This window comes from Dermacentor albipictus, chromosome 6 (assembly GCF_038994185.2).
Source record: "Dermacentor albipictus isolate Rhodes 1998 colony chromosome 6, USDA_Dalb.pri_finalv2, whole genome shotgun sequence".
In the NCBI taxonomy this organism is placed as follows: domain Eukaryota; kingdom Metazoa; phylum Arthropoda; class Arachnida; order Ixodida; family Ixodidae; genus Dermacentor; species Dermacentor albipictus.
This window is the reverse complement of record NC_091826.1, coordinates 128,568,681-128,591,206: the sequence shown is the minus strand read 5'-3', so window position 1 is coordinate 128,591,206 and position 22,526 is coordinate 128,568,681.

The following is a 22,526-nucleotide window of genomic DNA, read 5'->3' as shown; positions in this document are numbered from 1 at the left end:
CGTTCTGGTCACTGAAGCCCTCCAAGAGTTCATCCTCAGTGAGCTCCAGCAAGTCATCGTCCGAGACAACACCGCGGCTTGTGTTCATGGTGCGGTGCGGGGTTACTGTTACTTGGGTCTCCCCAAATGACACAAGTTTCGGCAGCTTCTCATACTGCTTCTGATTTTGGAGCTCCAAAAGGAGATCGCCACTTGACATTCTCGACACCTTATATCCTGTACCGAAAACTTCGGTCAAAGACTTGGAAACAAGGAAGGGTGAAATGGATCGCACTAGTTTGTCTGGCTTTTCTGAGTGAATCACGTGGAATCGAGGGAAGTTGTGGACTTGTCGTCCGAAAAAGTGAGAGGTCTTCGGTGCGCCCTCGTTTCTGAGGGCGATCAGGAAGTTTGGGGAAGGAAGTTTCCATGAAAATGTATAAAAATTCGGCAACAGCGCCGACCACCCACCACGGAGCCCAACGAGGGGACGCGGCAGAGCTTGCATGCAAGTCTGCACGACGCCAGCCGTACGCCGCCACTATAACCAAATATGGTGTACCCAAGATTGGATAGCCACACAGGGTTAACCCTTGCCGCCAAGAAGACGGAAGTAAATAGAAGAGAGAAGAAGACAGGAAAGATGTAAAGTGAGAGATAAAGACGAAGGTTTGAGAAGAGAGAGACAGGAAAAGGCGACTACCGATTTCCCCCGGGTGGGTCAGTCCGGGGGTGCCGTCTACGTGAAGCAGAGGCCACAGAGGCGTGTTGCCTCCGCCGGGGGGCCTTAAAGGTCCGAGCACCCGGCATTGGCTCAACCCCCAGGATCCCCCTTTCCCCGGACACGGCTAAGCCGCGCACGGCTACACGCGGGAGGGTCCAACCCTCATGTGCTCGGGTCCGTGGTGTCGCAACACACCAAACGCCTGCTTGCGCAGACGCCCCTGCGGGGTCCCCTGGAGTGGTTTGTCTAAGCACACACAAATTCTGAAACGAAATATGCTGTAGTACAGGAAGGCCCATGCAGCATTGCATGCAGATTCGCATGCGCTGAATGCAAAATCTTTGTCTACAAGGTGACGTGTTCTCGTGCGGACAATGAACTCAAAAGAAACCTCTGCAAGCACATCCATGCTGTCTTTGATACAGGCAACGATCCAGAGATAATCACGGGCGATGTAGACATAGCACAGGTAAGTTTACAGAGCATTAATGACAACTTCAGAATATTATTTACCATTGGAGCTGCCATAGAAGACATCTTAAGCTCCTTCAGAGCAATAAACACTTCTATTTGGTGGAGAAAACATCCATTCATAAATTTTGCAGATAGCTCCAGATAAGAAACGGTTCTGCCTTTTGGTTCTGTCATGGTGGCAACTCCCTAGTCCAGGCACCTTTTGTTGCAAAGGTGTATATTGTGTGTACAAACAGGTACTTTGAAACTGCTAACCACTGCGATACCTTCCATATATAATCAAACTTTTTCTTGTCCAATCCAAAGCTTTCGGGTTGCCCCGTCACTGGTATATTGACAGTGAGTGCGATGCCAAAATGCCAGAAAAAAATGCTATATTGAGAAAAGAGCAGTAAACGTCTAGTGCTGGACTACGGTGCTGCTTGGATGTTCCCACCAGAGTTGCAGAGTCCTCCTATCCATTCCCACTCCATGCCGCAGAGTGGGAAGACCCTGCTAAAGAAACTCCTTTTAGCTCGGAATGGTGATAGTTAGACCATTTTCACTCCTAGAGTGGCTGAGCTGAAGCGTTTCACTCCTACTATAAGAGTAAATGAAACAAATGCGCTATAAATGCTTACTACTTGCGCACCTTGTATCGAAAACATAATATTTTTGTTTAACGTTAGAAATTGTGTTACATAGTATCATGCAGTCACTTTGAAAAAGCAGAATGCATGCTTATGTACTGCAGGGCTGCCTTTTATTTTTCATATTTATAGGCACATCGTAAACGGCATAATTGTGAAGACAAAGTCTTGTTAGGCGACTTCACATGGCGTGCTATCTTGTAATCACTCCTTGGACAAAAACTTTTAAGAAGTGTTATGCAACTTGCAGATGTTGTACGAACATCAAAATGGGATGAAATGATGCCTCTCCATACCGACAACACATATAAAGAATGTCTAAATAAGGATGCAATGAAGATTAAATAAAAAATGAAAAGAAATAGCGAGAAATAGGCTGGGATGCGAGTGCCTTTGTCCCTACCAATTTCCATGTAACTTAACTGCCACTCCCTCCGCCAAGTGGTGCAAAGTAACAGAGTTGAGGAGCTGCAGATCACCTAAACACTGGTCATGACTGCACTGGTGGGCGGCCACCTGGTCTATATTCCACTGCCGTTTTTTTACCCCATGCTGGCACCCCAATTCTTCCCTAAATCAGCACATCAGCAGATTGCATCCTATATTTCTTTTTTGCTTATTGTCGGGGCTTCTAGCATAACAGAACGCTAGTTAGACAGGGCAAACTTCGTTCTTTGCACTTATTTAGTTGATGAAGTAACCATGCCAATGAAGTCATCGCACCCATATTTGATGTATTAGAGGGGAATAGAATCTTATGGTTTATTATTGCAGAATATTTGGTACAACGATGAAATTAGGGTAATCAATGTGACACATGCCGCTCACATACTTTAACTGCTATCGTTTTATTTTGCAGGCTCTTTGCACAATCATGGTTGCTACAGATGAGGGAACTCTCGAAAAGAACATTGAACTGTTCTATTAAAGGCGTGATCAAGAATCAAAAGAAGAACCAGGCCTGCTCAATTTAAGAAAAAAATACTTTGCCTAGCTTTCAGCCCGTTGTGCATAATGGTTGGCAATGTGTTTAAGAAAGAGCACCGGGATCAATACAAACAAGCGTCTCGAGGCAATACACAAAGTACTGAAGTACTGCTATATACATGGCAAGACAAACAAAAGAGTATCAGTCTTTCTCAAGCTAACAAGCGCTAAGATATTCAACCGCCTTACAAAATTTCTAAACATTGCAGAAATCGAATTTGAACGTTGCACCAGAGTCCGACATACAGAGGGCTTAACAACCAAACCTGATCAAGTGTAGGTCCCCTGGAGTGGTTTGATTAAGCACACACAAATTCTGAAACGAAATATGCTGTAGTACAGGAAGGCCCATGCAGCATTGCATGCAGTTTCGCATGCGCTGAATGCAAAATCTGTGTCTACAAGGTGACGTGTTCTTGTGCGGACAATGAACTCAAAAGAAACCTCTGCAAGCACATCCATGCCGTCTTTGATACGGGCAACGATCCAGAGATAATCACGGGCGATGTAGACATACCACAGGTAAGTTTACAGAACATTAATGAAAACTTCAGAATATTATTTACCTTTGGAGCTTCCATAGAAGACATTTTAAGCTCCTTCAGAGCAATTAACACTTCTATTTGGTGGAGAAAACAGCCATTCATAAATTTTGCAGATAGCTCCAAATAAGAAACGGTTCTGCCTTTTGGTTCTGTCAAGGTGGCAACTCCTGAGTCCAGGCACCTTTTGTTGCAAAGGTGTATATTGTGTGTACAAACAGGTACTTTGAAACTGCTAACCACTGCGATACCTTCCATATATAATCAAACTTTTTCTTGTCCAATCCAAAGCTTTCGGGTTGCCCCGTCACTGGTATATTGACAGTGAGTGCGATGCCAAAATGCCAGAAAAAAATGCTATATTGAGAAAAGAGCAGTAAACGTCTAGTGCTGGACTACGGTGCTGCTTGGATGTTCCCACCAGAGTTGCAGAGTCCTCCTATCCATTCCCATTCCATTCCGCAGAGTGGGAAGCCCCTGTTAAATCAGCTCCTTTTAGCTCGGAATGGTGATAGTTGGACCATTTGCACTCCTAGAGTGGCTGAGCTGATGCGTTTCATTCCTACAAAAAAAGTAAATGAAACAAATGCTCTATAAATGCTTACTGCTTGCGCACCTTGTATAGAAAAGATAATATCTTTCATCTAACGTTAGAGATTGTGTTACATAGTGTCATGCAGTCACTTTGAAAAAGCAGAATGCATGCTTATGTTCTGCAGGACTGCCTTTTATTTTTCATATTTATAGGCAAATTGTAAACGGCATAATTTTGAAGACAAGGTCTTGTTAGGCGACTTCACGTGGCGTGCTATCTTGTAATCACTCCTAGGACAAAAAATTTTAAAAAGTGTTATGCAACTTGCAGATGTTTACGAACATGAATATGGAATGAAATGATGCCTCTCCATACCGAAAACGCATATAAATAATGTCTAAATAAGGATGCAATAAAAGATTAAACAAAAAATGAGACGAAATAGCCAGAAATAGGCTGGGATGCGAGTTCATTTGTCCCTATCAGGTTCCATGTAACTTAACTGCCACTCCCTCCACCAAGTGGTGCAAAGTGACAGAGTTGGGTAGCTGTAGATCACCTAAGCACTGGTCATGACTGCACTGGTGGACTGCCACCTGGTCTCTATTCCACTGCCGTTTTGACCCCATGCTGGCACCCCAATTCTTCCCTAAATCTGCACCTCAACAGATTGCATCCTATATTTCTTTTTTGCTAACTGTCGGGCTGCTAGCATAACAGAACGCTAGTTAGACCGGGCGAACTTGGTTCTTTGCACTTATTTAGTTGATGAAGTAACCATGCCAATGAAATGATCGCACTTATATTTGATGTATAAGAGGCGAGTAGAATCTTCGGGGTATTATAGCAGAATATTTGGTACAACGATAAATTATGGTAATGAAGGTGACACATGCCGCCCACAGACTTTCACTGCTATCGTTTTTTGTTTGCAGGCCCTTTGCACAATCTTGGTTGCTACAGATGAGGGAACTCTCGAAAACAACATTGAACTGTTCTATTAAAGGCGTGATCAAAAATCAAAAGAAGAACCAGGCCTGCTCAATTTAAGAAAAAAAATACTTTGCATAATGGTTGGCAATGTGTTTAAGAAAGAGCGCCGGGATCAATACAAACAAGCGTCTCGAGGTACTACACAAAGTACTCAAATACTGCTATCTACATGGCAAGACAAACAAAAGAGAATCAGTCTTTCTCAAGCTAACAAGAGCTAAAAGATTCAACCGGCTTACAAAATTTGTAAACATTGCAGAAATCGAATTTGAACGTTGCACCAGAGTCCGACATACAGAGGGCTTAACAACCAAACCTGATCAAGTGTAGGTCCCCTGGAGTGGTTTGATTAAGCACACACAAATTCTGAAACGAAATATGCTGTAGTACAGGAAGGCCCATGCAGCATTGCATGCAGATTCGCATGCGCTGAATGCAAAATCTGTGTCTACAAGGTGACGTGTTCTTGTGCGGACAATGAACTCAAAAGAAACCTCTGCAAGCACATCCATGCCGTCTTTGATACGGGCAACGATCCAGAGATAATCACGGGCGATGTAGACATACCACAGGTAAGTTTACAGAACATTAATGAAAACTTCAGAATATTATTTACCTTTGGAGCTTCCATAGAAGACATTTTAAGCTCCTTCAGAGCAATTAACACTTCTATTTGGTGGAGAAAACAGCCATTCATAAATTTTGCAGAGAGCTCCAAATAAGAAACGGTTCTGCCTTTTGGTTCTGTCAAGGTGGCAACTCCTGAGTCCAGGCACCTTTTGTTGCAAAGGTGTATATTCTGTGTACAAACAGGTACTTTGAAACTTCTAACCCCTGCGATACTTTCTATAAATATTTATAAGCTTTTTATAAACTTTATAAACTCGCGTCCCAGCCAGAAATAGGCTGGGACACGAGTGCTTTTGTCCCTACCAAGTTCCATTTACTTACCTGCCATTCACTCCGCCAAGTGGTGCAAAGTGCCAGAGTTGGGGATCTGTAGATTATCTAAGCACTGGCCATGAGTGCGCATGCGTTCTGTCATCCTTGAAAGTGCAGAGACGTGAAACTGGTTCCCCGGTCTTCGTGCAGTGTGGTAGGTCACAGTTTGTGCGGGCATTCGTAATGGCAATGCTCCACCGCCTCACAATGCAGCAGTCAACGGTGAAGAGAGGAAATGCCAATCTTAGCGACGCTGCACAGGCTCGACAGGCCAATGAGAGTGCTGACACGTGAGCTTGAAGCTCGCCGGACCCATCTCAGCTTAATTTGTGAATCGTACATGATCGCATAATCAACGTTTAATCATCGACCTATTTCAAGTACCATGTACGCCGACGTTGCTTTTTTAGTGTCGACACTTGGTTGACCCCCCCCCCCCCTTTTTTTTTCAAGGACACATCTGACAGTGAAAAATAATATTGTGTATTTCCATATCGACCTGAACTGGCATAAAGTGCAACAATTTGCGACTATTTTAAGGGAAGCCTGTATTGCCCCAGTAGTGTCGGTGCTACCGTGCGAAAAAATCCAAGCTGCGCAAAAATAAAAAAAAAATCCTTATCAGGCTGCGGATCTGAACCGCCGATATCCGGGTTGCGAGACCACCACGCTAACCGATTCAGCCACTGTCACTTCATCATACGCTACCTTTAAGGCGGGGTTAATGTGGGTAAGTAGACGCAGCGCAAGGCGTAACCCAATCACAGGCGGGCCCTTCCTCCAGAGAAAGGAAAGGGTGTGATTGCGTGTTCGCTCGCCTGACGCCCGCCGTTTTCCACCAGTTCAGGCCCAGTAGTCAGATGGGCCTGAACGAGGCTGCGTTGAAGGAATGGCAGTGGGAGCAGGCCGCGCGTCGTGCGTTTGGCGGAAGAACAGGCAGTGTTTGACTGATGCCACCGGGAACTCGCTCGAGAAAGGGGTCGACGTTGACGTGCCGACCTCGCCGTGAGACGTTACAAAGAAGAGCCGCAGATCCAAAGCTTCGCTTGCTCCCCGCTTCACAGTAGTGGAAGGGCAGTAACGTTTTTGGCCTCCATCCTTGAGTCATACTCCAAGCATGCTCTTGCTAAATAGAACCATTCTTGGCAACTAAAAGCTAGTGTTTAAGTGCAATTATACCTCGTCCGTGTAACAATCTCCAGGCCTTCAGAATTTCACAATATGTAGAATGTCATTTTGTTGGCAAGTACGACGGCAGAGACAGTGACCTATAGGTAGATACTGAAAGAGCCAGTATTCGGCAAAAACTCATAAATAATAAATAAATTTGGCCTAGTCTGAAGTAATTCGCAGAGATAGCTGTTTTCGCAGCGTCATTCAATGTGAAGGTTTAGCACTATAGGACTGTGTGCCCGTTCCAATAAAACTACATCTACCCAACTGATCCCGTTATAGACTAACATTACTGAATATATTCTCCAATCACATCATTTATTTATGAATAAACTTGCGCAGGTAACAAGTTGTACTGACAAAAAGAGTAGATTTGCGAGAGATGATACAGCTAACAACGTACTGCAAAAATAAGAGGTCACAAAGCAAATTTCTTCTCGTGCAAAAAGTATAACATTATTTGCAATGTTGTTAGCACTTCAAAAATAAGTGTTTTGTTGCAAGGCACAACTAGTAAACAACTATAGTAAGAATTTAATTTACTCGAGATGGAGGAATGGTACAACTCTTGGATTTCTGGGGAGTCAAAAAAACGGAATTAAGAGATCTCAACTCTGTCGAGTACAGTAGGAATGAAATGGAGGGCCCCGCCCCGGTCTGCAACTTTACTGTGGATCAGTGTATGCCAACATGGCAAGTAAGAAAAAAAATTGGGTATTTCATAGTGCGTGTAGATCCATAGACTTTTGTTCCCAACGGTATGTTTTGATGACATGCGCACGCTTTTTTTTTCTAGTCACTTGTTGCACTTTAATACGATAAGATCTACTTGAACCTCTCTCGGTTGCAAGATCCGCAGGCGAGCTCTTTCCCTCAATCGGCTGCCACCACCGGTCCCTACTCATCATATAACCGTGTCTTGGGAACATTATATACATCTTTTTTTTTCACCTACCAGCATTTTGGGTGATATCCTGGGTGATGAAAACAAGCACTACATAAAATCAGCAACATCTATCATTACGACACATTCATACCAATAGTGCAGTCGCTACATTGTTTTAGTTTTCTATATTAAATAAACTCGCTGGGTCTGCGTTAGTTGTGGGCAGGGGTAAGTTTGCACGCGTAATTTTATGGTAACATTCATAAGAAAGCAAACAAGCTTTCAGCACTCTAAATCTTGCTCCCACGTAGCTGATGTACCTTCAAAAAACAGGAAAGAAAGGCACACTGTTATGTGCCACTAATACTTTCTCAAAAAGCTGCAAGAATTTTAGGCGATTTTGATAGAATTATAGCATGGCACAGAGATGATGGTGCTGCACATTTGGTGACCGCAAGCAGCTGTACAGTGTTGACCTCTCTGGTCAATCAGGTGTGCCACAGAAGCATCCCTAGCATGTCTCCAAATTTTGAGATACTTGATTTAGCGCAGTATAACTCTTTGTTGGCCTTTTTATCAGATTGACACAGAAGTGGGAACACTGTACACTGCTCATATTTTCTTTGTGTGCAAAAAGATAAGTATGCGTTGTATTCACCACTAAGAGAACATATTTATTGCTGTTGTTAAGTTTACAGCCTTAGAGGACATGACACAGGTATTCTTGACAAATATGTGCACGTCATACAGACAGCTGGAATTTCAGATGAAACACCACTTTCCTCCCTCTCGAGAAAGTGCCACACCCAGCCAGAGTCAAGGTAACACAAACATCGCGACGCAAATCACAGTCTTAAAAGGGTCGCTCGCCATGACGCATTGCATCGGTGAATAAAAAAAAATTATGCGGTTTTACGTGCCAAAATCACTTTCTGATTATGAGGCACGCCGTAGTGGAGGAGTCGGGAAATTTCGACCGCCTGGGGATCTTTAACGTGCATCTAAATCTAACTACACGGCAGGGGAGTAGCCAGGGGGGGGGGGGCTTATGGGGCTTCAGCCCCCCCCGATATTTTTTCGCGCTGTCCATGCACCGCCGACCAAAGCGACCCCCGGCGCCGGAAATCACTCTGGATTTTGTCTAGAATGTCTTTTTGACGCTCGAAAAGACATTTAACCGCGAAGATTGCAAACTCGGGCTGGATTTCGTGGCAACGCCCATACACCGGGAGTCGCATAACGCCAAGCAGTCCCATCTGAGCACAAAGTTTCAAGGGCACTTTGATGGTGAGCGGGCTCGCCGCGGCATCTCACTGAGGCCACGGAATCTACGGAGCGCATGGATATCAATTGCGAAACTTTATGGGTATAAATCTCATAAGCTCTTGATGTGAAAGGTGCATTGACATTTCCAAAGTTGTGTTTTAGATTTTCAATTGCGGAACTTTGTGGGTTTAATGTTGTTATAAACATTTGTCGCCAAAGGTCTATTGACTTTTCTAAAGTCTTACATCGGAACATACAACGAGACAAGCCAAATCAACACACTAGCAGACGAGTTCACAAAGCAGGCAGCGAGGTCCAATGAGACGAAGCGTTGGGGTGGTTCATTTGTGCCGTCATGTCACATAAAAAAATATCAACATTTTTTTAAACCTACGCCAGAACATCCATGTCAAGACACTAAAGCCAGCCAAAGTAACTACTTTCTTATTTATTTTTTCTACTCATGACATTTATTCGCGAGGGCACATTGAGGCTCTTCAATTTTTTTTTTGTTCTCGCTACCGTACCCGCGGGCTGCAAGAGCCAACCAGAGCGCATACGTTTTTCTCGTATGGCCCCGACCACCGTGCGGTGCACTTCGGTGCGCGTTCGGTTTGCTCTGGCCGAGTGGATTTTCACCGGACAGAGTTTTGGACGCTTTCTGGCTGGTAGACGAGAAAAAAACACAATGATCGCTCGCCGCCATCACTGTGGGGACTCGAAGGATTGCACCGCATTCCTTGAGCGGAACCTTTCCGGAAAGTCTTGATTCGCCGCTGTAGGATACTGAGCAGTATGCGTATGGTTCTCAGTGGACCAAGCGTCTCATGCTTTCTTCGGTATTCCTTCCGTAGCCCCATTAGGCGCCCGAAGTAGGCATTAGATTCTGGCCAACATACTTTCCTATGCGTTTTTTTTCCATTGCGGTGCCTCCGCCTCACAGAAAAGAAATACATTATTGCGGCGCAGCGAATTGTCGCATGGTGAAAGTTCGATTTTGATACTTCTTTTGCGGAAAGTAATGGGTGACGGGACGCTTCAGTTGCCGGATACGTTTATTATATTATTGCGAAAGCAATTATAAGGACACTCCAGGCGCATTCCTGCCATCGCCCTCATGTTTCATATAAAGTCCAAGGGTGATAACATCGTGGCCACACGCTGCATGCTGTATGTGCGAGTGAAAGCGTAGGAGGGGAGGTGGAATGGGCGAGCCGACGATGGTGGCTCAGTCGTGTGCGCAAAGGAGAAAAGCGGGGAGCAAGCGCGCCGCCTTCCGTCGCGCGCAATAAATACATTAGGAAGATTGGATGGAATGGGGGCGGAATCTAGGATTCTGTGAATCTATGATTGTGCAACATGTTTATTTGCCTTGTTTGACGCATTATATACAGTTACTTCTTCTTACATACATAGACTCATTGGAGACTTATACGTATACTTAAATATCTTGTTGCGAGGTTTAGTGTATACATGCAGTGAACTTTGTTTCCAGTGGCACTTTTTTGTCCTTTATCAAGCCGTATTCTCGCATTTGTATATCCCATTGTATCTTTGCATTTCTAATGTACGAGGGCGAGTCAAATGAAAGTGAGCCTACCCTAACCGCGCAATAATGGTTCGGTTCATTATCTGCAAGGCATGCGCGTAGGAGAACGGCATGTCTCATTTACAAAAGTGACACGCAGGTGTGAAGATAAATGTTCTTTAACGCTCTCATACACTGGGTTGAATATGGTTGCTTCACATAATGAACACTTCAAAAGTTGAACAGCTCGGTGTCGCGAAGTTTTTGACAGCTGAAGGTGTTTCCAAAACAGAAATTAATCACCATATGACTTCCGTGTACGTTGAACACTTCATTTCATTGACCACTGTGAAGCGTTGGAGCAAACGGTTCAAGGGACGTTGCAAAGACATTCCAAGACCGGGCCAAAACCATCATGCAATTTTCTTTACTTAATAGACAAAAAACATGGAAGCATTGACGTCAGTTATGTTGGGCACAATTTTTGGCACATACGAGTATAAAATTTTATGAAAAAATACATATTTTACTTGTATTTACAGAGCGTAGCTTTCAAGAATTCGTTTGCAGCATCTTTGGCAATGACAATGCAGTTATTATTCATGTATTTGATCCCTCGATAAATTGTTTAAGAGGAAGCTTTAGCTCGGGCCCAATCCGACGCGGCCTATTCGAATACTTGTAAAACGCAGAAACGCTTTTCTGAGATAATCCTGCTAATCGCTTTTATTGAAATTGGTTGCGTTTGGGAGAGAAAGTTAAATCCTAGTGTCTGTTGGAAACAGAACGTCGATTTAGGGCCTGAATTTTGTTTAAAATATTTTGAAAAATTCGAAAGTTTGAAAAAATAGAAGCACGACGTTTACAAACTAATAGCTATGCATGAAGAACAGATATTGTGGTTCTGTAAACGGCATTTATTGTCACAGTCAAAGCGGACGAGTTTGCTGTGTAAATTTGTATCTTACGTGAATTGGTCACGTTGTGTACAAGGGTTCTGCAAAAGCCGTATTTCCACAATACTAAATTTTTTTGAGATTCATGTGTAGCATATCTATTTTGTCCGCTGCAGATGTACTATTAGATGCAATTCACAGAATTGTGATATCATTTATCATTGTTGAGTCACAAAGTTTTAAACTTGATAGTTTCGTTTTCTGAAAATTTTCAGTTGGCCAATTTTTAATAAATAATTGACCGCCTAAATGAAAAATTCGAAACCAGTAGTCACTAGAATTATACTTTTTCTTTTAAATGGAACAAACCTCCTCAAATTTGGTGAAGTAGTTGCAGGGAAAAACGAATTCCCCTTCTACATGTACTTACATAGGAGCACCAGACCTAAAGCTTCCTCCTAAGGAGGAGGCTGAGCTGGAACGTGCAGCTATATATATATATATATATATATATATATATATATATATATATATATATATATATATATATATATATATATAGGGCCAGTGGCGTAGCCCCCCCCGAACAAAATTTCTGGCTACGCCACTGCTACACGGGTGTTTTCGCATTTCGCCCTCATCGAAATGCGGCCGCCGTGGCCGGGATTCGGTCCCGCGACCTCGCGCTCAGCAGCCCAGCACCATTGCCACTGAGATTATTTCGGTGAATCGCCCAATGCAGAATGTGCAATGCCATGGTGGAAAATGTGCCACACAACAAAACTGGCTAATAAAAAAAGGCGTGGTGCCAGTCACGTGAACCCGACGTAGTTCTTCGGCTCGAGTATGTGACGAGGCGAAGAAGGAACGTCGCTTGCGGATGCAACTCGAGGCAGAAGGAGAGAGTGTCTCTGTTGGCAGTCACGCTCACCTAATAGAGGTGTAGTAAGAGGGCATTAAATTACTTCCGTCCCCTCTAATAATACACGAGTTTAAAATGTTATTTCAGTAAAACAATGACAGAAGTCTGAAGTCATTACTCAAAACATCCATCATGGATATGAAGTGCAATGCATGTTCTTCACGCAATGCACTCACGTTCTTCTCATCTACTTTCAAGAAATTTCGCACTAAATTGATCTAGACCTCTGCATTGTTACAGACAGCAGGAAGCAACCTTGAAGTCTGTTTTGAATTCCTCATTAATACATGAAAATCCAGGATGCAGCAGCAAAGTGACAGTCTACAACACATAGCTCCATCTTGCCATCTGCATTCAGGCTATGAAATGCAGTTTTTACCATAGCGAACATGAGATGTTTATTGTTGGAGATGCAGCTCTTAATCTCTCTACGTATGTCTGTGATATTTAAAAAAGATGCCAGTTATTTAAAGCTATGGTTGTATAAAAAACACTTTCATGTTCGTAACATGCCAGGAGGCAATAAAAACCAGCTTGATTGATTGATGATTGATGTTTAATGGCGCAAGGGCCAGGTATGGCCAAAGAGCGCCACGCTGGTGTTTATGAGCTCGTAGTCGTCTGATGGTTTCTGTGACTTTAATGTGGCGTGGCTGTAAAGGGGTCTAAAAGAGTTGGTGTAAATTGCATAAAATCTACGCGTAATAATATTATGGCAATGATTAATGACGTTTACTATTAACACTAAAATCTATTGGCAAAAATGATGCATTATACAATGAATGAATGATTGAATGAATGTGTGGTGTTAATTAGCGCAAGGGCCAGGTGTGGCCAAAGAGCGCCAAGCCAGTGTTGATGAGTTTGCAGTGGAGTTATGACTTCTATGAAGCTGATGTGACGTGGCTGTAAAGGGGCCTAAATAGTCGCTGTAAAGGGCGTAAAATCTACATAATAATAGGATTATGGCGATAACAAAATACGTGTTCTATAAGCTTAAAGCTCCATTGCGAAATAATGATAAGATACAAAAAATGTATAAGATTACAAAATTCACTAGAGCACCACGGCCTCGTTAGAGCCCTTAAGACAAAGGGCCCAGAGGCATGTGCTACAGAAAACAACTATCACAGCGGCATCCACTTGAAAGAGTATGCGCTACGAGTTTAATGGGCTTATAACGTGTAGGACAACATCATTTAAAAAATTGAGGACTACTTTGGTGTTAAAAAACGCTTCTTTACCAAGAAACATAGCTGGGTGAAGAGGGACGCAATAATGGTATGCAAGAGGAAAATGTTTCTTTCAGATTCGGCTTTCCGACACTCCAAGAGGGCGTGGAGGACGGTCAGCCCCTCAGCACATCGAGTGCAGGTTGGCGGTTCATTTCCATTGAGCAGACAATTGTGGGTGCCAAATGTGTGCCCTATTCTGAGGCGACATAATAGGGCATCTGTTCGCCGAGATTTTGTTGGGGAGGGCCAATAACCTAACTGTGGCTTTATAACGTGCAGTTTATTATTTGTTTCTGCGTTCCACATGCGTTGCCAGTGTTGTTTCAGTTTCTTTCTTACCAAACGCTTCAAATCTGTGACACGGACAGCAGCCGTGGGAAAAGTGGTTAGTGATGCGAGTGATGTGGCCATTGTGTCACCTAGTACCTTAGCCTCGATGCCTCTATGGCCAGGTATCCAGCATATTACAACGTGTCTATGAGATATATAAATATTGCATAAGAGCGAGTAAAGTTCAATGACAACCGGATTTGTGTACAACAGGATGTATGGCTTACATTCTTCTATTTCTTTGTATTTGAGAAAGGATTGAAAATAATGGGTTGAGCTCCACACACTCTCAAAATGCTCCCCATGTGAATCTGCCTGGTTTTGCAGGGTATCGCCTTGTGTGTTTATCAAAGGGAGTGAACATGATTGCCGCCCTCTTATCCTATTAACCCTGTCCCAGACTTTGGCCTCATCTGTATACGAGTTGATGCCCGATAAGAACATCTGCCAACTCTCTCTTCCAGCCTGTCGGCGCATTCTCCTGCCTTGCGACTTTACTTTCTTAAAGTTAATAAGATTCTCCGGAGTGGGAGAGGCGCGTAGCAACCCCTACGCTTTGTTCTGCTTCTTACGCGCGATCCTACATTCGTCGTTCCACCACGGGACACGCCGTCTACATGCCAAGCCATTTACTTCTGATATGCATTTAGATGCGGCATTTATTATGAAGGCTGTAAAATACTCCACAGCAGCAGCAATTCCTAACGAGGACATGTCATCGAATAAGATCCTAGTGAGAGTTCTGAATTTCTCCCAATCAGCTGCATCAATCTTCCACCTAGGAGCCTGTGGTGGATATTCGTTTTCTTTAGCTATTCTTAGCAGTATGGGGAAGCGGTCGCTTCCGTAAGGATTGTTATTAACTTCCCATTCAAGTGCAGGCAGTATAGACGGGAAAACTAGGCTAAGATCAATTGAAGAAAAGGTTCCGTTTGCAAGAGAGTAATACGTGGGTTCCTTCGTATTCAGCAGACACGCACCGGATGAAAAAAGGAGTTCAACGAGACGACCTCGCGCATCTATACGAGAGTCGCCCCACAGGCAGCTGTGTGCATTGAAATCGCCAAGAACAACATAAGGTTCTGGCAATTGATCCATAAAGGGCTGAAATTCATGTTTGTTTAATTGGTTTTGTGGAGGTATGTAAAGTGAGCAAATGGTGATGAGTTTGTTCAAGAGAACAACTAGAGTCGCCACTGCTTCAAGGGACGTTTGTAGCTGCAAACGTTGACACGCTATCCTTTTATGAATAACAACGGCAACCCCGCCCGATGATGCGACAGCATCATCGCGATCTTTACGAAACGTAACATACTGTAGGAGGAAGTTTGTGTGTTTGGATTTAAAGTGTGTTTCCTGCGAACACAGCACTTTTGGATTTTGTTTCTCGATAAGTTCTTGCACATCATCAAACTTTCTAAGAAAACCTGTGACATTCCATTGAATGATTTGTGTATCCATATTTAAAGTAAATTGGTGCTGTTTGTAGAGAAACAGAAGTAGTGATTACAGAGATTAGATTACAGAGCTCTTTCGAGGCCCTGTAACGGGAGTTTTGCCCTTTCTGGAGTGTTCGAGGGAACCACGCGGCTCCTTATGCGCTTGGAGCGCCTGCAGGATAGGTGTAGTGTCCATTGCCTCTTCTGAGGCCCTGGACACGCGTTCTTGCGAGCGAGAAGTTTTCCGATTGAGTCCTGCCTCGGAGGGCAAGACCCCTGCGCTCACTAGCCCGGAGGTCGATGGGGCTCCCCGAGGGATTTGGCTGCGCCGGCTGTTGCCAGCGCTGGAAGGGGCCGGGAAGGTTGGGGCAGCCTCGGCTGCACCCACATTCGGGGTCGATGCTCCCTTCTACTGGGTTGACGGAGCAGCGCTAGCTGCAACTGCCGCAGGGGCAGATGGCGTAACTGCCGACTCACAGTTTGTGGGTCGGACAGCCGCTGGAAGCCTTTGTGTCGCTGCCCCTTACTCGTCACATCGGCAAAGCTTTGCTTGGGCAGATATAATACCCGCCTGCGTGCCTCCTGGAACGATATATATTCTCTTTTAATTTGATTGTTCCAATTTCTTTTTCTTTCTGCCAGGATGGGCACGACCGCGAGTACGCGGCGTGCTCACCGTTACAGTTTACACAGTGGAGAGCGTTCTCACAAGCTTCAGAGGTGTGTTCTTGGGCACTGCATTTCGGCCAAGTCTGACGGCCTCGGTAGCCCTGCGAACTGTATCCGAAACGTTGGCACTTGAAACACCGGAGGGGGGTTTGGCACGTATGGCTTGATGGATGGATATGTGTTGTTTAGTGGCGCAAGGGCCAGGTGTGGCCAAAGAGCGCCATGACTGATAATGATGTGTTAAGCACTGATTGGTGAGTTACGATGATGAGGTGTAACATGGCTGTAAAGTGGCCTAAAATTAGTCGCTATCGTAGAAGCATAAAACGATATATAGGTATAAAATTATGACAGTGATACGTGGAGTGGTCTCTGGGTATAGGACGAGTGACAGGTCATAATGGGGCTAAAATGCATGAATATTGAAATAGCACATATGACTCCTTAAAGCCTTTGAGCCCAAAGGCTGGGAGGCAGGTGCTTTCTTTCAATGCAGCTACCGCAGCAGAAACCTCTCTTAAGAGGCTGTGCTACGGACTTCCTGGGGCTATAGTATGAAAGCTGTGTACAGCTTTTAAAAATTGAAATAGTGATTGATGTTTAAAGAGAGGTTCCATACCTATAATCATTTGGGGATGAAGTGGAATTTGTTGTCGGTGAGGTAATGGAAAATGCTTTTTCCTATTTGCATCTAATTCTCTGCATTGCATCAGGATGTGAAGCACGGTAAGTGGCTCACCACACTTATCACACATGGGTGGGTCACCACCTGACAAGAGGTATGCGTGTGTACTGTATGTGTGTCCTATTCTGAGTCTGCAAAGTATTACTTCCGTGTGGCGGTTCTTTGATACCGGCGGCCAGTTGCCAAGATATGGCTTGATAACATGCAGTTTATTTTCTGTTTCTTTATCCCATAACCGCTGCCAGAAAGCCCTGAGCGTTTTCTTTATGGAGGGCTTAAGGTCCATTACAGGGACAGTCGTGGAAATGTCTGCAGCGTTCGCGTGCACGGATGTGGCTAGCTGGTCAGCCAACACGTTTCCTTCAATGTCGCGGTGCCCCGGCACCCAGCATACTACGATATGCTGCCTGGACGCATAGGCGGTGCATAATGCTGAATAGAGAGATACAATTATAGGATTTTGATATTTCTTCACAGTTTTCAATGCGTTTACGACGCTCAAAGAGTCTGTGTATATAACTGCCTTTGGGATATTCAATTCTTTAATGTGTTTAACGGCAGCCAATATGGCGTAGGGCTCTGCTGTAAAGATACTTGTGCTCGTGTGCAGAACACCGGTATCCGAAAAGGATGGACCGACTGCTGCGTAAGATACGCCAGAATTACACTTTGATGCGTCTGTAAAGAATTCAGGACATGAGTATTTGTGTTGTAATTCCAGGAAGTACATTCGTATATGCGCGAGAGGAGCGCGTTTTGTAACAGCTATGAAGGATATATCACACTCTGTTGGTTGCCACTGCCACGGTGGGGGCCGTATAGCAGGGGACATAGGATGGTATTCAAGCAGGGGAAAACTCGTTTCTTCAGCTATGTCTCTGACACGCAGTGAGAAAGGCTTTGCCACTGTGGGCCGGTTGCGAAAAAGTTGACAACTGGACAAATCATTTATAGTGTAATACGCGGGGTGCTGACTGTTTCCGTTTACTCTAAGAAAATACATGAAAGACGAGTATGTTCTCTGCAGTTGAAGTGACCATTCATCCGATTCAACGTACAGACTTTCCACTGGGCTTGTTCTAAAGGCACCTGTGGACAGGCGAATTCCTAAGTGGTGGACAGGGTCCAGCATCTTTAGAGCAGTTGGAGTAGCCGACTGGTAGACTATGGCTCCATAGTCTAGTCGTGTGCGTATGAGGCTTTTATACAAATTCATGAGACATTTTCTATCACTGCCCCAGGTTGTGCGTGAGAGCACCTTTAGGATATTCATTGTTTTCATACATTTGATTTTAAGATACTTTATGTGCGGCACAAAGGTTAATTTCGCGTCTAAAATTATGCCTAAAAATTTATGTTCCTTGTTTACAGGCAGACGCTCACCATTCAACAGAATTTCAGGATCAGCGTGCAGGCCCCTTTTTCTCGAGAAAACGGTACATGTGCTTTTTTGCGGGTTCAGTCTGAACCCGTTCTCGTCAGCCCATTTGAAGACCTTGTTAAGGCCAAGCTGGAGCTGTCGCTCACAGATTGCAAGAGAACTTGATTGGAATCCTATCTGCACATCGTCAACATACGTTGAATAGAAGATGTTACGTGGTACGTGTAGACGAAGAGAATTCATTTTTACTTTAAAGAGCGTGCAGCTGAGCACACCGCCCTGCGGCACTCCTGTTTCCTGTATAAATTTCCGTGACAAGACATTACCCACTCGAACACGGAATGTGCGATTAGACAGATAGCTTTCAATAACACTAAACATATTGCCATGTATACCTAACTGTGAGAGGTCTCTCAATATCCCAAACCGCCACGCAGTATCATAAGCTTTCTCCATATCTAAGAATACTGATAAAAAAAACTGCTTATGAACAAAAGTTTCACGAATACGTGCTTCGATACGTATGAGATGGTCACTTGTGGATCGACCCTCGCGAAACCCGCACTGGTATGGGTCGAGGAATTTATTTGATTCGAGGATATGTAGTAGGCGACAGTTAATCATTTTTTCGAATACTTTGCAGAGGCAACTTGTTAGCGCTATAGGTCGGTAACTTGATACAGAGGAAGGATCCTTCCCGTGTTTCAGAATTGGAATTACAATAGCCTCCTTCCAAACGGAGGGGATCTCGCCGGAAGACCATATAACGTTGTATAGGTAGAGGAGGGTTTTCTGTGTTTCAGGTGGTAGTTGTTTTAGCATCTCATATATTACGCGGTCTGAACCTGGGGCGGATGTATTACAACAGTTTAGTGCTGCCTGCAGTTCTGCTATACAGAATGGTTCGTTGTACGCCGCACTTTTAGCAGACTTTCTTTCTAATTTTTGCTGTTCTATTTGTGTTTTATACTTTAGGAAGGTTTCGGAGTAGTGTGAAGAGCTCGATATGTATTCAAAATGTGCACCGAGAGAGTTGGCTTGGTCTTCAAGGCTTTCTCCATGGCTATTTACTAGAGGTAAGGAATACGTTTGCTGCCGATTAACTTTCTTCACTCTATTCCAGACTTTTCTCTCATCTGTATACGAGTTGATGCTTGATATAAATTTTGCCCAGCTCTCTCGTCTTGCTTGCCGGCGCGTTCTCCTTGCCTGGGATTTGACGTGCTTAAAGTTTTCCAAGTTTTCTGCTGTTGGCGAATCGCGAAGCAGCGCCCACGCTTTGTTCTGCTTCCTCCGTGCTTGCCTACATGCATCGTTCCACCAAGGAACACGCCGCTTGGAACCCATGCCGCTCGCTTGAGTAATACATTTACAGGCGGCATCCAGTATAAAAGCTGTAAAATATGCAACAGCATCATCTATAGTTATACCAGACATCTCAGTCCAAGTCATGTGTGTAAGAGATCTGTACCGTTCCCAATCGGCTGTGTCAATCTTCCACCGAGGGACCTGCGGAGGAAGTTGATCTTGTTTAGGCGTAGTTAGGATTATTGGGAAGTGGTCACTCCCATATGGGTTATTAAGCACATTCCATTTAAAATATGGTAAAAGCGTCGGCGATAAAATGCTAAGATCTATGGCAGAGTATGACTTGTTGGCTAGGTTAAAATATGTGGGCTCCTTCGTGTTCAAGAGACATGTTCCGGAGGAAAAAAGCACCTGTTCGATGACGCGACCTCGCGCATCACAGCGCGAATCGCCCCACAAACTGCTGTGTGCATTAAAATCACCGAGAATCATATAGGGCTCCGGGAGCTCATCTATTAATGATTCTAAGTCGCGCCTGTGAAGCTGATAATGTGGTGGTATGTACAAAGAGCAGATGGTAATGAGTTTATTTAAAAGTACGGCTCGAACGGCCACGGCCTCAAGGGCCGTTTGGAGCCTCAAATGCTGACACGCTACACTTCTGTCAGCAATGATAGCTACACCGCCAGATGATGCGACAGCATCCTCGCGGTCTTTCCGGAAAGTCATGTATTGTCGGAGGAAGTTAGTGTGTTTGGAAGATAGGTGGGTTTCTTGCACACACAGCACTTTAGGTTTAAACTTATAGAGAATTTCTTGGATGTCTTGTAGGTTTCTTAATAATCCTCTGATATTCCATTGTATGATGTCATCCATGTTGAAAAAAAAATTGTGCTGTGTGTCTCAAGAGAGAGGAGAATGACATTACTTTACAGGGCCTTTGTTAGGCCCTGTAATTGGTGTTTTGTCCTTTTTTGAGCGATAAAGAGAACCTCGCCGCTACTTCGGCGCAACTTGCGCCGTTTGGCTTGGACTGGTGTCCATAGCCTCCTGCGAGGCACGGGACACCCGCTCCAGAGAGCGATGTGTGCGTCGCGTAGACTTCGTCTCAAGCGACGGAGTCTTCGTCCCCACGGGGCCGGAGGTCGACAGGACCCCTGTGGCCTCTGCGGTGCCCTGGCTGCTGCCGAAGCTTGAAGAGGCCACTGGTGTGGACACTTTGAGAGATGGCAGGGCAGCGTTAGCTGCTCCCACCGTAGGGGCGGGTGGCGTTAGCCTCGGCACGCTAGGCGTGGTCCGGGCTGCCGCCAGAGGCCGTTGTGGTGCCGCCCCCCGTTGCACCACTTCAGCGAAAGATGTTTTTAGGGAAAATAACGCAGAGACCCTTTGTCTTGCTTCACGGAATGTTATGTTCTCCTTATATTTTACTGTAATTATTTCTTTCTCTTTCTTCCAGGCTGGACAAGCTCTGGAGTACGCAGGGTGACTGCCGTCGCAGTTCGCACAATGTACCTCATTATTGCAGTCGTCAGCAGAGTGACCGGTTGCGCCGCACTTTGCGCACATAAGCTGTCCTCGGCAGCTCTGGGATGCGTGACCAAATCTCTGACATTTGAAGCAACGTCGTGGGTTAGGAATGTAGGGTCGAACATGTAGTTTTACATAGCCAGTTTCAAGAGTCTCGGGTAGAGCAGTTGAGCTGAAAGTTAGTATTAAATGCTTTGTTGGGATTTCGTTGTCATTTCGTCTGATTTTGATGCGCTGCACATGGATTACGCCTTGGTCCTTCCATCCATCCAGGAGTTCTTCTTCATTCAGTGTCATTAGGTCTTCATCTGAAACTACGCCTTTGACTGTGTTCATAGTTCGATGTGCGCTGACACAAACAGGGATGTTGCCAAAGGCTACGAGGTGTGCAAGTCTGTTGTGTTGTTCCTTGTCCTTTAGTTCGAGGAGCAAATCCCCACTTGCCATCTTTGTTACTTTGTAACCGGCTCCAATGGTCTCTTTTAGGCACTTGGCGACAAGAAATGGTGAGATTACTCTAGCTTTAGTAGATAACTGTTCACAGTGAAGTACGTGGAATTTCGGGAAAGTTTCTTTGTTTTGGGGAATGAATAGCGAGGTTGCGTCGGTGCGTACCCTTTTAGAGGCACGATCAGGTGAAAACGGGTTCGAGGATCCCATGGGAAAAAGTAAGTTGTTCGGCAACGGCGTCTGCCACCCACCACGGAGCCCAACAAGGGGACGTGGCAGAACATGTAAAAAAGTCTGCACAGCGCCAGCAGTATGCCGTTACTATAACCCAATATGGTATACCCAAGGTAGGACAGCCACACCAGGTTAACCCTTGCCGCCAGGAAAAGTCGAAGTGTTTGGAAAAGATGAGACGACAGGAAAGATCAAAAGGGGAAGAGAAAGACGAAGATGCGGGTAGAGAGAGACAGGAAAAGGCGACTGCCGGTTTCCTCCAGGTGGGTCAGTCTGGAGGTGCCGTCTATGTGAAGCCGAGGCCGAAGAGGTGTGTTGCCTCCGCCGGGGGGCCTTAAAGGTCCAAACACCCAGCATCGGCTCAACCCCCAGGATCCCCTTTTCCCCAGACACGGCTAAGCCGCGCACGGCTACACGCGGGAGGGTCCAACCCTCGTGTGCTCGGGTCCGTGGTGTCGCAACACACCAAACGCCCGCTGACGCAAACGCCCCTGCGGGGACGTATGGCTTAACACGGAGCTTTATGTACCCGGCCTCGATTGACTCGGGCAGGACACTTCAACCAAAGGTGATTTTTAGGTTCTTCGTTTGGATTTCTTTACCATCCCTTCTCATCTTAATTCTTTTGACACTGATCACATTCTGCTCACTGAAGCCCGCCAAGAGCTCAGCCTCTGTCAGCTGGAGCAAATAATCATCATAGAGAACGCCGCGGGTGGTGTTCAGAGTGCGGTGTGGAGTTACTGTCAATGGAACATCCCCAAATGATACTAGACTGGGCAACTTTTCGCA